Genomic DNA, 18,616 nt, shown 5'->3' on the forward strand with positions numbered 1-18,616 from the left:
TGATCCTCACTGGAACACCAAGGACAATCCATCTCAAATTGCAATTTTCAGGATGTTCTCACAGAGAATTGCTCTGTAAGTTGGTGTGTCCATGGGAGAAGGAAGTTGAGCAGAAGCAAGAAGAACTAGAATCCTGCACCCTGTGGGATAAAAACCACATTTACAGAAAGACAGACAAGATGAAAAGGCAGAGGGCTAGGTACCAGATGAAGGAAAAAGATAAAACCCCAGAAAAACAACTAAATGAAGTGGAGATAGGCAACCTTCCAGAAAAAAATTGAGAATAATGATAGTGAAGATGATCCAGGACCTCAGAAAAAGAATGGAGGCAAAGATCGAGAAGATGCAAGAAATGTTTAACAAAGACCTAGAAGAATTAAAGAGCAAACAAACAGAGATGAACAATACAATAACTGAAATGAACACTACACTAGAAGGAATCAATAGCAGAATAACTGAGGCAGAAGAACAGATAAGTCACCTGGGAGACAGAATGGTGGAATTCACTGCTGTGGAACAGAATAAAGAAAAAAGAATGAAAAGAAATGAAGACAACCTGAGAGACCTCTGGGACAACATTAAACACAACAACATTCTCATTATAGGGGTCCCAGAAGGAGAAGAGAGAGAGAAAGGACCAGAGAAAATATTTGTAGAGATTATGGTCGAAAATTTCCCTAACATGGGAAAAGACACAGCAATCCAAGTCCAGGAAGCACAGAGAGTCCCATACAGGATAAACCTAAGGAGCAACATGCTGAGACATATAGTAATAACTATCAAAAATTACATACAAAGAAAAATCACTGAAAGCAGCAAGGGAAAATGGCAAACTACAGGGAACTCCATAAGGTTAACAGCTGATTTCTGACCAGAAACTCTATAAGCCAGAAGGAAGTGGCATTATATACTGAAAGTGATGAAAGGGAAGTACCTACAACCAAGATTACTCTACCCGGCAGGGATCTCATTCAGATTCAATGCAAGAATCAAAAGCTTTACAAATAAGCAAAAGCTAAGAGAATTCAGCACAACAAAACCAGCTCTACAACAAATGCTAAAGGAACTTCTTTAAGTGGGAAACACAAGAGAAGAAAAAGACCTACAAAAACAAACCCAAAATAATTAAGAAAATGGTCATAGGAATATACATATTGATAATTACCTCAAACATGAATTGATTAAATGCTCCAACCAAAGGACACAGGCATGCTGAATGGATACAAAAACAAGACCCATATATATGCTGTCTAAAAGAGATCCACTTCAGACCTAGAAACACATACAGACTGAAAGTGAGGGAATGGAAAAAGATATTCCATGCAAATGGAAAATAAAGGAAAGCTGGAGTAGCAATACTCATATCAGATAAAATAGACTTTAACATAAAGAATGTTATAAGAGACAAGGAAGGACACTATATAATGATCAAGGGATCAATCCAAGAAGAACATATAACAATTATAAATATATGTGCACCCAACAGAGGAGCACCTCAATATATAAGGCAATTGCTAACAGCTATAAAAGAGGAAATTGACACTAACAAAATAATAGTGGGGGACTTTAACAGCTCACTTACACCAATGGACAGATCATCCAAAATGAAAATAAATAAGGAAAGAGAAGCTGTAAATGACACAACAGAACAGATACATTTAATTGATATTTATAGGACATTCCATTCAAAAACAGCAGATAACACTTTCTTCTCAAGTGCACAGGGAACATTCTCCAGGATAGATCACATCTGGGTCAAAAAATCAAGCCTCAGTAAATTTAAGAAAATTGAAATTATATCAAGCATCTTTTCTCACGACAACACTATGAGGTTAGAAATGAATTACAGGAAAAAAAACGTAAAAAACAAACACACATGGAGGCTAAACAATACGTTACTAAATAACCAAGTGATCACTGAAGAAATCAAAGAGGAAATCAAAAAATACCTAGAGAAAAATGACAATGAAAACACGACGATCCAAAACCTATGGGATGCAGCAAAAGCAGTTCTAAGACGTAAGTTTATAGCTACAAAAGCCTACCTCAAGAAACAAGAAAAATCTCAAATAAAAAATATAACTTTACACCTAAAAGAACTAGAGAACAAAGAACAAACAAAACCCAAAGTTAGCAGAAGGAAAGAAATCATAAAGATCAGAACAGAAATAAAAGAAATAGAAACAAAGAAAACTATAACAAAGATCAATAAAACTAAAAGCTGGTTCTTTAATAAGATAAACAAAATTGATAAATCATTAGCCAGACTCATAAAGAAAAAGAGGAAGAGGACTCAAATCAATAAAATTAGAACTGAAAAAAGAGAAGTTAAAAAAGACACCAAAGAAATACAAAGCATCCTAAGAGAATGCTACAAGAAACTCTATGTCAAAATAATGGACAACCTGGAAGATATGGACACATTCTTAGAAAGGTATAACATTCCAAGACTGAACCAGGAAGAAATAGAAAATACGAACAGACCAATCACAAGTAAAGAAATTGAAACTGTGTTTAAAAAATCTTCCAACAAACAAAAGTCCAGGACCAGATGGCTTCACAGGTGAATTCTATCAAACATTTAGAGAAGAGCTAACACCCATCCTTCTCAAACTCTTCCAAAAAATTGCGGAGGAAGGAACACTCCCAAACTCATTCTATGAGACCACCATCACCCTGATACCAAAACCAGATAAAGATACTACAAAAAATGAAAATTACAGGCAAATATCACTGATGAATATAGATGCAAAAATCCTCAACAAAATACAAGTAAAGAGAATCCAACAACACATTAAAAGGATCACACATCATGATCAAGTGGGATTTATCCCACAGATGCAAGGATTCTTCAATATACGTAAATCAATCAGTGTGATACACCATATTAACAAATTGAAAAATAAAACCCATATGATCATCTCAATGAATGAAGAAAAAGCTTTTGACAAAATTCAACACTTATTTATGATTAAAAGTCTCCAGAAAGTAGCCATAGGGGGAACCTACCTTAACATAGTAAAGGCCATATACGACAAACCCACAGCAAACATCATTCTCAATGGTGAAAAACTGAAAGCATTTCCTCTAAGATCAAGAACAAGACAAGGATGTCCACTCTCACCATTATTATTCATCATAATTTTGGAAGTCCTAGTCACAGCAATCAGAGAAGAAATAGAAATAACAGGAATACAAATTGGAAAATAAGAAGTAAAACTGTCACTCTGTGCAGATGACATGATACTATACATAGAGAATCCTAAAGGTGCCTGCAGAAAGCTACGAGAGGTAATCAGTGAATTTGGTAATGTTGCACGATACAAAATTAATGCACAGAAATCTCTTGCATTCCTATACACTAATGGTGAAAAATCTGAAAGACAAATTAAGGAAACACTCCCATTTACCACTGCAACAAAAAGAATAAAATTCTAAGAATAAACTTACATAGGGAGACAAAAGACCTGTATGCAGAAAACTATAAGACACTGATGAAAGAAATTAAAGATGATACCAACAGATGGAGAGATATACCATGTTCTTGGATTGGAAGAATCAATATTGTGAAAAAGACTATACTACCCAAAGCAATCTACAGATTCAATGCAAACCCTATCAAATTACTAATGGCATTTTTTATGGAACTAGAACAAAAAAATCATAAAATTTGTATGGAGACACAAAAGACCCAAATAGAAAAAAGCAGTCTTGAGGGAAAATAATGGAGCTGGAGGAATCAGACTCCCTAACTTCAGACTATACTACAAAGCTATAGTAATCAAGGAAATACGGTACTGGCACAAAAACAGAAACATAGATCAATGGAAAAAGATAGAAAGCCCAGAGATAAACCCACACACCTATGGTCAACTAATCTATGACAAAAGAGGCAAGGATATACAATGGAGAAAAGACAGTCTCTTCAATAAGTGGTAATGGGAAAACTGGACAGCTACATGTAAAAGAATGAAATTAGAACACTCCCTAACACCATACACAAAAATAAACTAAAAATGGATTCAAGACCTGAATGTAAGTCCAGACACTATAAATCTCTTAGAGGAAAACATAGTAAGAACACTCTTTGACATAACTCACAGCAAGATATTTTTTTATCCACCTCCTAGAGTAATGGAAATAAAAACAAAAATAAACAAAGGGGACCTAATGAAACTTCAAATCTTTTGCACAGCAAAGGAAACCATAAATAAGACCAAAAGACAAACCTCAGAATGGGAGAAAATATTTGCAAATGAATCAATGGAAAAAGGATTAATCTCCAAAATATATAAAGAACTCATGCAGCTCAATATTAAAGAAACAAACAACCCAATCAAAAAACGGGCAGAAGACCTAAATAGACATTTCTCCAAAAAAGACATACAAGTTGCCAAGAAACACATGAAAAGCTGCTCAACATCACTAATTATTAACAACATGCAAATCAAAGCTACAATGAGGTATCACCTCACACCAGTTAAAATGGGCATCATCAGAAAACCTACAAACAACAAATGCTGGAGAGGGTGTGGAGAAAAGGGAACCCTTTTGCACTGTTGGTGGGAATGTAAATTGATACAGTCACTATGGAGAACAGTATGAAGATTCCTTAAAAAACTAAAAATAGAATTACCATATGATCCAGCAATCCCGCTACTGGGTATATACCCAAAGAAAACCACAATTCAAAAAGACACACTCCAATGTTCATTGCAGCACTATTTACAATAGCCAGTTCATGGACGCAACCTATATGCCCATTGACAGATGAATGGATAAAGAAGATGTGGAACATATATACAATGGAATATTACTCAGCCATGAAAAGGAATGAAATTGAGTCATTTGTTGAGACGTGGATGGATCTAGAGACTGCCATACAGAGTGAAGTAAGTTAGAAAGAGAAAAACAAATATTGTATATTAACACATGTATGTGGAACATAGAAAAATGGTACAGATGAACCGGTTTGCAGGGCAGAAGTTGAGACACAGATGTAGAGAACAAACTTATGGACACCAAGGGGGGGAAGCCATGGGGGTTGGGGATGGTAGTTTGCTGAATTGGGCAATTGGGATTAACATGTATACACCGATGTGTATAAAATTGATGACTAATAAGAACCTGCTGTATAAAAAAATAAATTAAATTAAATTCAAAACTTCAAGAAAAAAACTAATACTAAACTTTCTTTGGGTCATTTGTATGGAAATATGTTAATATAAATGATTCAGACATTACATGAAATTCCTAAAAATCTTATGTGTTCTGGTATAATGTTATGAGTCATAATTCTAGTTATTACTTTAAAATTGTTTATCTCTGAAATAACTAAATTTCCTTTTCAGTTGCATCATTATGAACTTTCATCAATTCTATAACTGTGGTCATTTTTAAGTCTTTTGTCCTTTACAAACAGTTCTGAGTGTACTCTGATGCTTTTCCAAAAATGTTCCTACAAAAGGGTTTCATCTTCAAGGAATTCATGGAAAACACTCTGACAAGTACAGTTTTCTGGTAAATGACTATAATGCTGAACTGAATGAATAAGTATTTTCAGAACTCTAATGGAAAATTGATGAATTCATAAAAGTGCTAACAAAAGATCAAGATAAAAAAGAATTAATTACATGGGACTGAGTGAACTGATGAGGATGATTATAATTTTTGTGGGAAGATGGCAGAAGAGTAAGATGCGGAGATCACCTTCCTCCCCACAAATACATCAGAAATACATCTACAAGTGGAAATGCTCCTATAGACCACCTACTGAATGCTGGCAGAAGACTTCAGACCTCCCAAAAGGCAAGAAACTCCCCACGTACCTGGGTAGGGCAAAAGAAAAAAGAAAAAACAGAGACAAAAGAATAGGATCGTGACCTGCACCAGTGGGAGGGAGCGGTGAAGGAGGAAAGGTTTCCACACACTAGGAAGCCCCTTTGTGGGCAGAGACTGTGGGTGGCGGAGGGGAGAAGCTTCAGAGCCATGGAGGACAGCACAGCAACAGGGATGCGGAAGGCAAAGCAGAGAGATTCCCGCACAGAAGATTGGTGCGGACCAGCACTCACCAGCCTGAGAGGTTTGTCTGCTTACCTGCTGGGGTGGGCGGGGCTGAGGCTTGGGCCTTTGGTCGGATCACAGGGAGAGGACTGGCAGCGTGAACACAGCCTGAAGGGGTTAGTGCACCACAGCTAGCCGGGAGGGAATCTGGGAAAAAGTCTGGACCTCCCGAAGAGGCAAGAGACATTTTCTTCCCTCTTTGCTTCCCTCTCCTGGTGCGTGAGGAGAGGGGATTAAAAGCGCTGCTTAAAGGAGCTCCAGAGACGGGCACGAGCTGTGGCTAACAGTGAGGACCCCAGAGACGGGAATGAGACACTAAGTCTGCTGCTGCAGCCACCAAGAAGCCTGTGTGCAAGCGCAGGTCACTATCCACACCTCCCCTCCGGGGAGCCTCTGCAGCCCGCCACTGCCAGGGTAATGTGATCCAGGGACAACTTCCCCAAGAGAACTCATGGTGCACCTCAGGCTGGTTCAATGTCACGCTGGCCTCTGCCGATGCTGGCTCACTCCGCCTCCGTAGCCCTCCCTCACACCCTGCCTGAGTGAGCAGAGCCCCCGAATCAGTGGCTCCTTTAACCCTCTCCTATCTGAACAAAGAACAGACGCCCTCAGGCGACCTACACATGGAGGTGGGGCCAAATCCAAAGCTGAACCCCGGGAGCTGTGCAAACAAAGAAGAGAAAGGGAAATTTCTCACAGCAGCCTTAGGAGCAGCGGGTTAAATCTCCACAATCAACTTGATGTACCCTGCATCTGTGGAATACCTGAATAAACAATGAATCATCCAAAATTGAGGAGGTGGACTTTGAGAATAAGATACATAATTTTTTCCCCTTTTCTTCTTTTTGTGACTGTGTATGTGTATGCTTCTGTGTGAGATTTTGTCTGTATCGCTTTGCTTTCACCATTTGTGCCAGGGTTGTGTCCATCAGTTTTTGTTTTCGTTTTTTACTTAAAATTATTTTTCTTAATAATTAATTTGTATTTTAATATTTTATTTTTTATCTTACTTTATTTTATTTTATGCTCTTTCTGTCTACTTTTTCTCCCTTTCATTCTGAACCGTGTTGGTGAAAGGCTTTTGGTGCTACAGCCAGGAGTCAGTGACCTCCCAGCTCCACATAATATCAAATGGTGAAAATCTCTCACAGGTCTCCATCTCAAAGCCAAGACTCAGCTTCACTCAACGACCAGCAAGATACAGAGCTGGACACCCTATGCCAAACAACTAGTAAGACAGGAACACAGCCCCATCCATTAGTAGAGAGGCTGTCTAAAATCATAATAAGTCCACAGACACCCCAAATCACATCATCAGGCGTGGACCTGCCCACCAGAAAGACAAGATCCACCCTCATCCACCAGAGCACACACAATAGTCCCCTACACCAGGAAGTCTACACAACCCACTGAACCACGCTTAGCCACTGGGGAGAGACACCAAAAACAACTGGAACTACAAACTTGCAGCCTGCAAAAATAAGACCCCAAACACAGTAAGATAAGCAAAATGAGAAGACAGAAAAACATACAGCAGATGAAGGAGCAAGGTAAAAACCCACCAGACCTAACAAATGAAGAGGAAATAGGGAGTCTACTTGAAAAAGAATTCAGAATAATGATAATAAAAATGATACAAAATGTTGGAAATAGACTAGAGAAAATGCAAGAAACATTGAACAAGGACCTAGAAGAACTAATGGGAAACAAGCAATGATGAACAACACAATAAATGAAATTAAAAATACCCTAGAATGGATCAGTAGCAGAATACATGAGGCAGAAGAATGGACAAGTGACCTGGAAGATAAAATAGTGTAATAGCTACTGCAGAACAAAATAAAGAAAAAAGAATGAAGAGAACTGAGGACAGTCTCAGAGACTGCATTAAATGCATTCAGAGACTGCATTAAATGCACCAACATTCGAATTATAGGGGTCCCAGAAGAAGAAAGCAAAAGAAAGGGACTGAGAAAATATTTGAAGAAATGATAGATGAAAACTTCCCTAACATGGAAAAGGAAATAGTTAATCAAGTCCAGGAAGCACAGAGAGTCCCATACAGGATAAATCCAGGAGAAACACGTCAAGACACATATTAATCAAACTATCAAAAATTAAAGACAAAGAAAATACATTAAAAGCAGCAAGGGAAAAACAACAAATAACACACAAGGGAATCCCCATAAGGTTAACAGCTGACCTTTCAGCAGAAACTCTGCAAGCCAGAAGGGACTGGCAGGACATATTTAAAGTGATGAAGGAGAAAAGCCTACAACCAAGATTACTTGACCCAGGAAGGATCTCATTCAGATTTGATGGAGAAATTAAAACCTTTAAAGACAAGCAAAAGCTGAGAGAGTTCAGCACCACCAAACCAGCTTTACAACAAATGCTAAAGGAACTTCTCTAGGCAAGAAACACAGAGAAGGAAAAGACCTATGACAAAAAAACCCAAAACACTTAAGAAAATGGGAATAGGAAAACACATATCAATAACTGCCTTAAATGTAAATGGATTAAATGCTCTCACCAAAAGACACAGACCAGCTGAATGGATACAAAAACAAGACCCATATACATGCTGTCCATAAGAGACCCACTTCAGACTAGGGACACATACAAACTGAAAGTGAGGGGATCGAAAAAGATATTCCATGCAAATGGAAATCAAAAGAAAGCTAGAGTAGCAACTCTCTTATCAGACAAAATAGACTTTAAAATAAAGACTATTACAAGAGACAAATAAGGACACTACATAATGATCAAGTGATTGATCCAAGCAGAAGATACAATAATTGTAAATATTTATGCACCCAACATAGGAGCACCTCAATACATAAGGCAAATACTAACAGCCATAAAAGGGGAAATCGACAGTAACACATTCACAGTAGGGGAATTTAACACCCCACATTCACCAATAGACAGATCATCCAAAATGAAAATAAATAAGGAAACAAAAGCTTTAAATGATACATTAAACAAGATGGATTTGATATTTATAGGACATTCCATCCAAAAACAACAGAATACACATTTTTCTCAAGTGCTCATGGAACATTCTCCAAGATAGATCATATCTTGGGTCAAAAATCACGCCTTGGTAAATTTAAGAAAATTGTATCAAGTATCTTTTCCAACCACAACGCTATGAGACTAGACATCAATTACAGGAAAAGATCTGTAAAAAATACAAACACATGGAGGCTAAACAATACACTACTTAATAATGAAGTGATCACTACAGAAATCAAAGAGGAAATCAAAAAATACCTAGAAACAAATGACAGTGGAGACACGACGACCCAAAACCTATGGGATGCAGCAAAAGCAGTTCTAAGAGAGATGTTTATAGCAATACAAGCCTACCTTAAGAAACAGGAAACATCTCAAATAAACAACTGAACCTTGCACCTAAAGCAATTAGAAAAAGAAGAACAGAAAAGCCCCAAAGTTAGCAGAAGGAAAGAAATCATAAAGATCAGATCAGAAATACATGAAAAACAAATGAAGAAAACAATAGCAAAGATCAATAAAACTAAAAGCTGGTTCTTTGAGGAGATAAACAAAATTGATAAACCATTAGACAGACTCATCAAGAAAGAAAGGGAGAAGACTCAAATCAATAGAATTAGAAATGAAAATGGAGAAGTAACAACTGACACTGCAGAAATACAAAAGATAATGAGAGATTATTACAAGGAACTCTATGCTAATAAAATGGACAACCATGAAGAAACGGACAAATTCTTAGAAATGCACAACTGCCAAGACTGAATCAAGAAGAAATAGAATATATGAACAGACCAATCACAAGCACTGAAACTGAAATTGTGATTAAAAATCTTCCAACAAACAAAAGCCCAGGACCAAATGGCTTCACAGGCGAACTCTATCAAACATTCAGAGAAGAACTAACACCTATCCTTCTCAAACTCTTCCAAAATATAGCAGAGGGAGGAACACTCCCAAAGTCTTTCTACAAGGCCACCATCACCTTGAAACCAAAACCAGACAAAGATGTCACAAAGAAAGAAAACTACAGAGCGATATCCCTGATGAACATAGATGCAAAAATCCTCAACAAAATACTAGCAAACAGAATCCAACAGCACATGAAAAGAATCATACACCATGATCAGAGTGAAGTAAGTCAGAAAGATAAAGACAAATACCGTATGCTAACACATATATATGGAATCTAAGACCAAACAAAATGTCATGAGGAACCTAGGGGTAAGACAGGAATAAAGACACAGACCTACTAGAGAATGGACTTGAGGATATGGAGAGGGGAAAGAGTAAGCTGTGAAAAAGTGAGAGAGTGGCATGGACATATATACACTACCAAATATAAATTAGATAACTAGTGGGAAGCAGCCGCATAGCACGGGGAGGTCAGCTAGGTGCTTTGTGACCACCTAGAGGGGTGGGATAAGGAGGATGGGAGGGAGGAAGATGCAAGAGGGAAGTGATATGGGAACATATGTATATGTATAACTGATTCACTTAGTTATAAAGCAGAAACTATCACACCATTTTAAAGCAATTATACTCCAATAAAGATGTTAAAAAAAAAAAAAGGTTCTGGGATTTCCCTGGTGGTGCAGTGGTTAAGAGTCCACCTTCCAATGCAGGCGACACGGGTTCTAGCCCTGGTCCGGGAAGATCCCACATGCCACGGAGCAACTAAGCCCATGTGCCACAACTACTGATCCCACATGCCACAACTACTGAAGCCTGCATGACTAGAACCCATGCGCCACAACAAGAGAAGCCACCTCAATGAGAAGCCCGTGCACTACAAGAGTAGCCTCTGCTCGCCAAAGCTAGAGAAAGTCCATGGGCAGCAACTGAGACCCAACGCAGCGAAAAATAAATTAATTACTTAATTACTTTTAAAAAAGTGCTTCTGTGAAAAGTTTTATAAATGAACATAGCCCACCAAATTGTTTACTGGTAATTAGTATATTCACATTCATGATGTACGTGTTCCAGTTTTTCACCTTTTTTCCTTTTTATTGGGTTATCTGTCTTTTTAGACTGATGAATAGGAGTTGTTATAGATCCTGAACATGAGTCCTTCATTAGACATATACACTGCAAGTAACTTCTCTTATTCCATGGTTTGACAACTTTCTTTTGAAAATCAGTATATTCCTTGTCCTCCTCTTATGGTTATAGGCTTTGTGATCTTGGGACATTCATCTATTTTCTCTTTCAAAGTTTTCTCATCAGTAAAATGACAATTTGATTTCTTGATTTTTAATTTTCTCTTGATCCTGTATTACATACATCCTTTTGCAAAGATTGAGTAAAGTTCTAAATCAAAATTTTGCTCTTCCCTCGTCCAGCTGGCTCACACTGGACGAGGGAAGAGCAAAGGAGCCACAGGCGGCAGCATCGCAGAACATGCCAGCCTGTGCTCCCTCCTCCTCTAAATTTCTAGCCATTTAGGAAGTAACTTTGAGAGTTCTATACTAGAGACGGAATTCCTGTTAGAGAAAATTTACTTCATTTCCAAGTTCTGCTCCACTGGAGTCTTGCTTCTTAAACATTTTACCACGTGGCTTTGGCTATTTCCTGCTTGACTTGAAGAAGTGGACTGCTGCCATCTTGTCGCCAAAATAAGCATATACAACAGATTGACACCTGCTTAATATATTATTTTAAAAAGGGCAAAGAAGATCCTGAGCAAAAAGTGAAATTTGAGTGGTGATTGTGGTAGAATATTTGTGTGGAATTGTGCTTACTTAATTTCGCTGGTCTCATGTTGATCTTCTGAGAGTATTATTCATGTTTCTTCATGAAGATACCCAAGGAATCAGTATAAGTTGACAAAAATCATATAGAGGCTGGAGTGAGACAGGACTGGTTTTAAATATTAATTCCTGATCAAGTTATATGACTTCTCTGGGCCATACTTTTCCCATCTGTCAAATAGAGATACCTTCAATCTTTTGGGTGGTTTTGAATATTATGGACCCGTACTGCCCAACAGAACAGCCAGTAGCACCCGTGGCTCATCGAAACTGAGATATGCTGTAAGCTGAACTGATGTATTGGATTTTAAAGACTTGGTACAATTGATTTCATGTGGATTACTGTGGAGAACATACTATTTTGTATATCTTGGGTTAAATAAAATTACTAAATTTCATCTCAAAAATAATAATAATAATAATTTTTGTGACTTTCTGTTTGAATAAAAAAATGTGATGTAATAAAAAAAAATCACAATATCTGGTCAAAATGCAAGACAAATGGCCCATTAATTTTTTTGCATACGTACCTATCCTATTTCTCTTTCATTGTTTAAGTTCCTGGATTCCATTACAGTGCAATCAATGTAATGAATGCAGGAATAAGTGAATAAAAGACAGCACAATTTAATATAGAGTTGTGAGATTTTAAGCATCTTTTCTGGTACTGAAAAAATAATAAATGAACCTATACTACTTGAGATAAAAATAGAGTGAAAAGAGTTTTCTTCAGACATGACCAGGCAGCCTCGTGGTATCATAGCAGTTACCTCATCATCAAAAGGCAAAAAAAAAAAAAAAAAAAAAAAAAGCACACTTATCTACGCACAGGTTTAGCTTTTTTAGTTTAGTATCCATAAGATGAAATGTTTACAAATAACTTTGATAGCATTCCCTGACTGTTAGGTTTTGTGTCATATGTTGAACACAGGAAGTACCAGTACCTTAATAAAAACATAGCCTTTGATTTATGAAAATATGAGCAAATTTGCTGATACAATTTCATTCTTTATCATATTTCCTTCCACTGCTATATTTTCTCACTCAAATGTGACAAACAATGCAATTTATTGAACGTCTATGAGCTTTTTACAGTCATACTCTGTAACCTCATTTCAGATTCAAACCATATTAAAAGGTAGGTATAGAATCACCAATTCACTTTTGTTATCACAATGTCAATAAAGAACTGTGACCTAAGAGAGCCATCATAGAGTATCCATTGAGAGACTATGTGGTGTGGAAGCATTCATCTTTTAAATATCAGAAGACATGGTATAGACCTTGACAGCATTATGCTAAGAGAAAAAAGTCAGAGAAAGACAAATACTGTATGATCTCATTTATATGAGGAATTTAAAAACAAACTGAAAAACAAAAAAACGTAACTCACAGAAAAAGAGATAAGACTTGTGGTAATCAGAGGCAGAGGATCGAGTGAAGGAGAATTGAAAGAAAGTGGTCAAAATGTTAAAGCTTCCAGTTACAAGATAAATAAGTACTAGGGACTTAATGTACAACATAGTGACTATATGTTGTATGATACATAGGGAAGTTGTTGAGAGTAAATCCTAAGAATTCTCATCTCAAGGAGAAGATTTTTCTTTTTTCTTTTCTTCTTTGTTTTCCTTGTATTGTATCTATATGAGACGATGAATATTAGCTGAACCTGATGTGACAAACATTTCACAACATATGTAAATCAAACCATCATGCTGTATACTTTGAACTTATACAGTGATGCATGTCAATTATTTCTCAGTAAAACTTTTAAAAAAATCATTAAAAAGAAAATGTGAATTCTAGCACATAGAAAAGTATTAATGGGATGAATGAATAAATAAGTAAATTATTTAATTTCTGATCTCATGATTCAATAAGTGAATAATATTTCATAAGTCATCTCAAAACTTCAGACATGAATTATAATAGTCTTACTTTACAGGATTGTGGTAAGTTCTAAAGAAAATGAAGTACATGAGAGTGCTTTATAGATAATTATATGTTGTATAAATATGGTATCTTATGGAAGATATGGAACATTTGTTTTCATATTAAAATAATAGGATGTTATTTCAACCACTATGGATAAAATTCACAATGTATCCTTTTTCAGATACATTACAGTCCTATTTATTTAACATATGTCCATTTTCCCAAAAAACACAGTACAGTATTAACCATTTGACTATATTTATCAAAAAGAACAAGTTTTGGGTTTCCTAACAATTGGTGTCTAAATTTGCACATTGAGATGAATTTAAATATAAAGTCATGTCACTAGATATCTAATACATTATACTGGATCATGTGAGTTCTTTTCTTTTTCTTTAGTTCCTTTAATTGGCAGTGATTGATTTATAGTTTGTATGTGTTTCTGGCATCTGGGAAGTTCTCCTGTGTGCTACTCCATTGAGAGTAAGGCTTCATAAGCTGAAATTTGAATGAAGTTAAAGCAGTTGCTAAGAGATGGAAAACATTATGTCCTTAATTATGTTTCCACACCTGCATTTATGAATTCCATTTTGGGAGAGAGAAGAAGATATGCAGACAATTAAAGAAGTTGCTGCATGGACCCTATTGGCAATGAGTCACTACAGAGTTCACAGGGGCATAATAGTATTGAAGGAAATCCAAGTGCCTTGAGAGATAGAGCAAAGCACCAAGTACTTAATTACTTGTTGTGGAGGTTAGAGTTAAAATGAATTCATGGCGTTAATAAAATCCACATTCATATTGTCATTGATGGACCCATTCCTATGTTTGAAAAACTACATAAAGAAATGAACACAATTTCATTAGTTTTAAAATAGTAATCTTGGTTTCTGCTAAGTACATTATAAAATGGTGTAAAGACTATAGGAGGTTGTATTTCAAAAGTGAGCTTATTTAATTAGACTTCATATTTCACCAATATTTTTCTTAGTTCAGTCAGCAAATACTCAAGCAACTTATATGTGCTGAGGGCCAACTGTGCTATGATCAGTGTGGTGCTGGTTAACACTTTATCCTAGAAAGATAGTTTCTTCATTCAGGCACTTGCTCTACTATTGAAATAACTGAGAAACCAATCTGCCTCTGACTCCTGGCTCCTATTACATGTTCCTAGAACGGATGCCAGCTTGCAGTGTAACATTGTTTGAACAAAGGTTGTTTAACACTAGGCCTGCTAAGTCCCTAGGGCTCTGGTCCACATAGCAATGAATGAATTTCAGGTAAAATAAAAAGAATGTTGGGATTATTTTGTGAAAGAATGATTCTTTCTCTCAGTATTGGTTAAGTACATTTTTGGTAGTGCTTACCAAAACAAGACATGTTGAGAGCAGAGGAAAAGACCATCAGCAGTATCCTCTTCCCCATCTGAATTAGACTAAAGATGCATATTTATGTGAACATGCATATTCTGGACATGGAGCCATCCTATTAAAAATGCATGGAATACAAAGTTCTACTTTCCACATCTTAAATATTGTCATATAGGACATTGTTATTTTTCTTTCATTACAAAAATTAGTGATAGGAAATACTATAAGACAGATGGTTAGGTCCCACTTTGATGTCATTAAAAGAAAATAACACATATTTTGCTTGCTGCAATAATATGAAAGATAATTTAGTGAAAAGCACATTTACTAAATAAATATTTTCCGTGGAATGTGTTTGGGCATAAATACTTTCATTGTAATTGAATTTCTCTGCTATTTATGGTGCTTGTATTTTTAAAAACCAACTAGCTTACCTTGGACTAGGTGGCTTTCATTTTTGTTAAAATTGCTATAATGCTTAAGATAACAGTTTTACTGGTTCCAATCATCAGTCACAAATTTCTTCTCAATGCACTTGACCCTTTCCAGGATCTTAAGAAATTATACCTCATGTTTCTTTTAATGACCATCACTCTCAAATTTGCAAAAACTCATATATGTGGTTATTTTTGAATTAACTCAATTAAAATTTATGGTTTCATTGGTTTATGTTTAAGGAAAGGTTAAAATATTCACAATTATTTATAACACTTTAGATCATTGTAAACTGGACAATTATTAGTTGGACTAAACTGGACTTATTAGTGGAGAATTTCTCTTGGAGTTCCTGTTACTATCAGACTGTGACCATGTTGGCTAAATTGGTATCTCTTTCTTTCCCAGTGCACATTCTGGTTGCTTTTGCTTTTGTTTTTAGAACTTACTTCATAAGTTGGTGATAAGAATTAAATGAAACAATCCATATCCAATGCTTAGCAAAGTGCCTGACACATTGTAAACTCTCAATAAATGCTATTTTAACACACACACACACACACACACACACACACACACACACACACAATATGGTGATGCTGTTTGGCTTCAGATAGACAAGGCCCTCCCAAAGGGATTATAGAAGGCTGTGAATTGCTTACCAGGCAAAGCACACTGACATCAGTTCTTTACTTTTCAGTTCTTCCTGACCCATCAATCAAATATTTGTTGACTCCCTACAATGTGTACAGAACTTAGAAAGATACCAAGTGGTATAAAATAATTTGTTTCTGAGTGCTTAGAAAGATACCAAGTGGTATAAAATAATTTGTTTCTTTCAAGAAGTTACATCCTAACCACAGAAACTATGTCACTGAAGAAAAAGTATTACTTCAGACCAATTTCAATTACTTTCAATTTCTTAAATCCTCAATTATAGGAACTGAAGCCCTATGTTCTCAATCATCACCAAAGAATTTAATCACAGCTCCCAAATTCTGAAAACTTTCATCTATTGATTCTGATTTCAAAAACCTTTGGAGAGGAGTCAAGATGGTGGAGTAGTAGGAGGACATGAAGTTCATCTCTCCCCATAAATGCATCAAGAATACATTTACAAATAAAACAATTCTCACAGAGTACCGGCTGAACATGAGCAGAGGATCTTGGACACCTAAAAGGACAAGAAAGATTCTCACATAACCAGAAAGGACTAAAAAGAAGGGAAAAGGAAGAGGAGAGGAAGTGGGACGGGACCTGTGCCTCTGGTGGGGAGCTGAGGGAGAGGAGAGGTTCTTGCACCTGGGGAAACCCCCTCACAGGCAGCGATATCAGTTGGGACAGAAGGGAAACTTCAGGGGCTATTGAAGGAGAGTGCAGCAACCAGTCTGTGGCAGACAGGACAAAGTGAGACCTACACAGATGGTCCGAGCCACAGTCCTGCCTGCCCCAACCTGAGATGTGTGCCCCCCAGTGCAGACAGGGGCTTTTGAAGACCAAACCCAAGCAGAGGAACACTGTTAGCTGCGAGGACACAGCCTGAAGTGACGGGAGTGAGGAAATCTGCAACTGGGAATGCTTTTGGAGGAAACTTGGACCACCAAAGAAACAAAGCAGCATTGTTGAGTGATGTGCGGGGGCGGGTGGGTACCATTGCAGCCTCTCTTCCCACACACTGACCCCTGACTCCCTGCACATTAGGAAGACCTCTCACCTGGGTGGGTGCTCCCATGACACTGGTGCCTGCCACCTCCTCTTCCATGCCTTATCTCCTCCATGGCAGGTACTCTCACGGCCCCAGCCACTGCTGACTCCACTCTCCCTTCTTAATGGGGCAGACTCGTGTGCTCTGGGGCAGTCTCAGGAGCAGACCCCCTGTGGGTGTCCCACACACAGAGGTGGAGCTGAAACTGAGCCCCAGTGGCCATGCAACTAAGGAAGAAAAGATGAAGTCTCTCCTCGCAACTGGGCAAACTGTAAATTGACACCCCCATGACTGGCTTTATACACTCAGCACCTACATAACATCTGAACAAACAACGAGTGCTCTCATAGCCAAAATGGGTCTACCTTTAGCAGCTGTAGACTTTGTGGGCATGTACCTGTGGGGGTTGGGTCAGGACAGAGTCTGAGCTGTCCCCACAGCACCCACAGTGGGTTCATTTCCATGATTACTGTAATGTTGGGACCTGATTTCAGTGGATCTATGCTGATGGCCTGTTGAAAACATCTCCTGAGAGACACCAGGGACAATTGCCAGCATAACCACAGTTATGGTGGGGCTGAGAGCAGTGACAAAAACAGTGTAATTTGAGAGCTCACACAATGGTTGAAAGGTGACACAACAGAGCATACCCACAGGTGAACACCTCCAGAGGAGGAATACTCAGTGGCTTCTCTCCCAATGGGAGTGCTCCAATCCAGCCTACCTCACATTGCAGATCAGAAACACAACTAAGAAACAGAGGTGGGGGACTCTCCTCCAACAGTGAGGGAGCAGACCCCAATCATGACAGGGCAGTCACAGCCACAGAGCAAAGCGGAGGCTCTGCTCAATATCCAGAGCAGGCTCTGGTCACCACAAGATCAGTCACACCTACTATCAAGGAGATAATGGCCAGCATACACTGAGGAAAAAGCTGACAGACATCTATACTAAAAACACTCCTTACACCAAAACATATTAAACCCACTCAGGCTACACAGGGAAGTTCCCACATAAAAATAGCCCTCCAAGAGAATCTAAGTGTCTGGTATCAGGAAGAACCTCCAGAGCATTTAGCCTTGAAGGCCAGTGGGGCTTGAGTGTAGGAGGTCCACAGAACTGTGGGAAACAGAGACTCCACTGTGGGGGCAAGACACTGGTAGCAGAAACCCCAGGGAATATTGAGTAGAGTGAGCTCTCCTGGAGGTCCCCATTTAAACACCAAGACCTGGCACTACCCAAAAGCCTGTAGACTCCAGTGTTGGCAAGTCTCAGACCAAACAACCAACAGGACAGGAACACAGCCCAACCCATCAGAAGACAGGCTGCCTAAAGTTTTACTG

Source organism: Aethalodelphis obliquidens, unplaced genomic scaffold, assembly GCF_003676395.1.
Source record: "Aethalodelphis obliquidens isolate GAN/ISIS:26980383/991018 unplaced genomic scaffold, ASM367639v1 scaffold39, whole genome shotgun sequence".
Taxonomy (NCBI): Eukaryota; Metazoa; Chordata; class Mammalia; order Artiodactyla; family Delphinidae; genus Aethalodelphis; species Aethalodelphis obliquidens.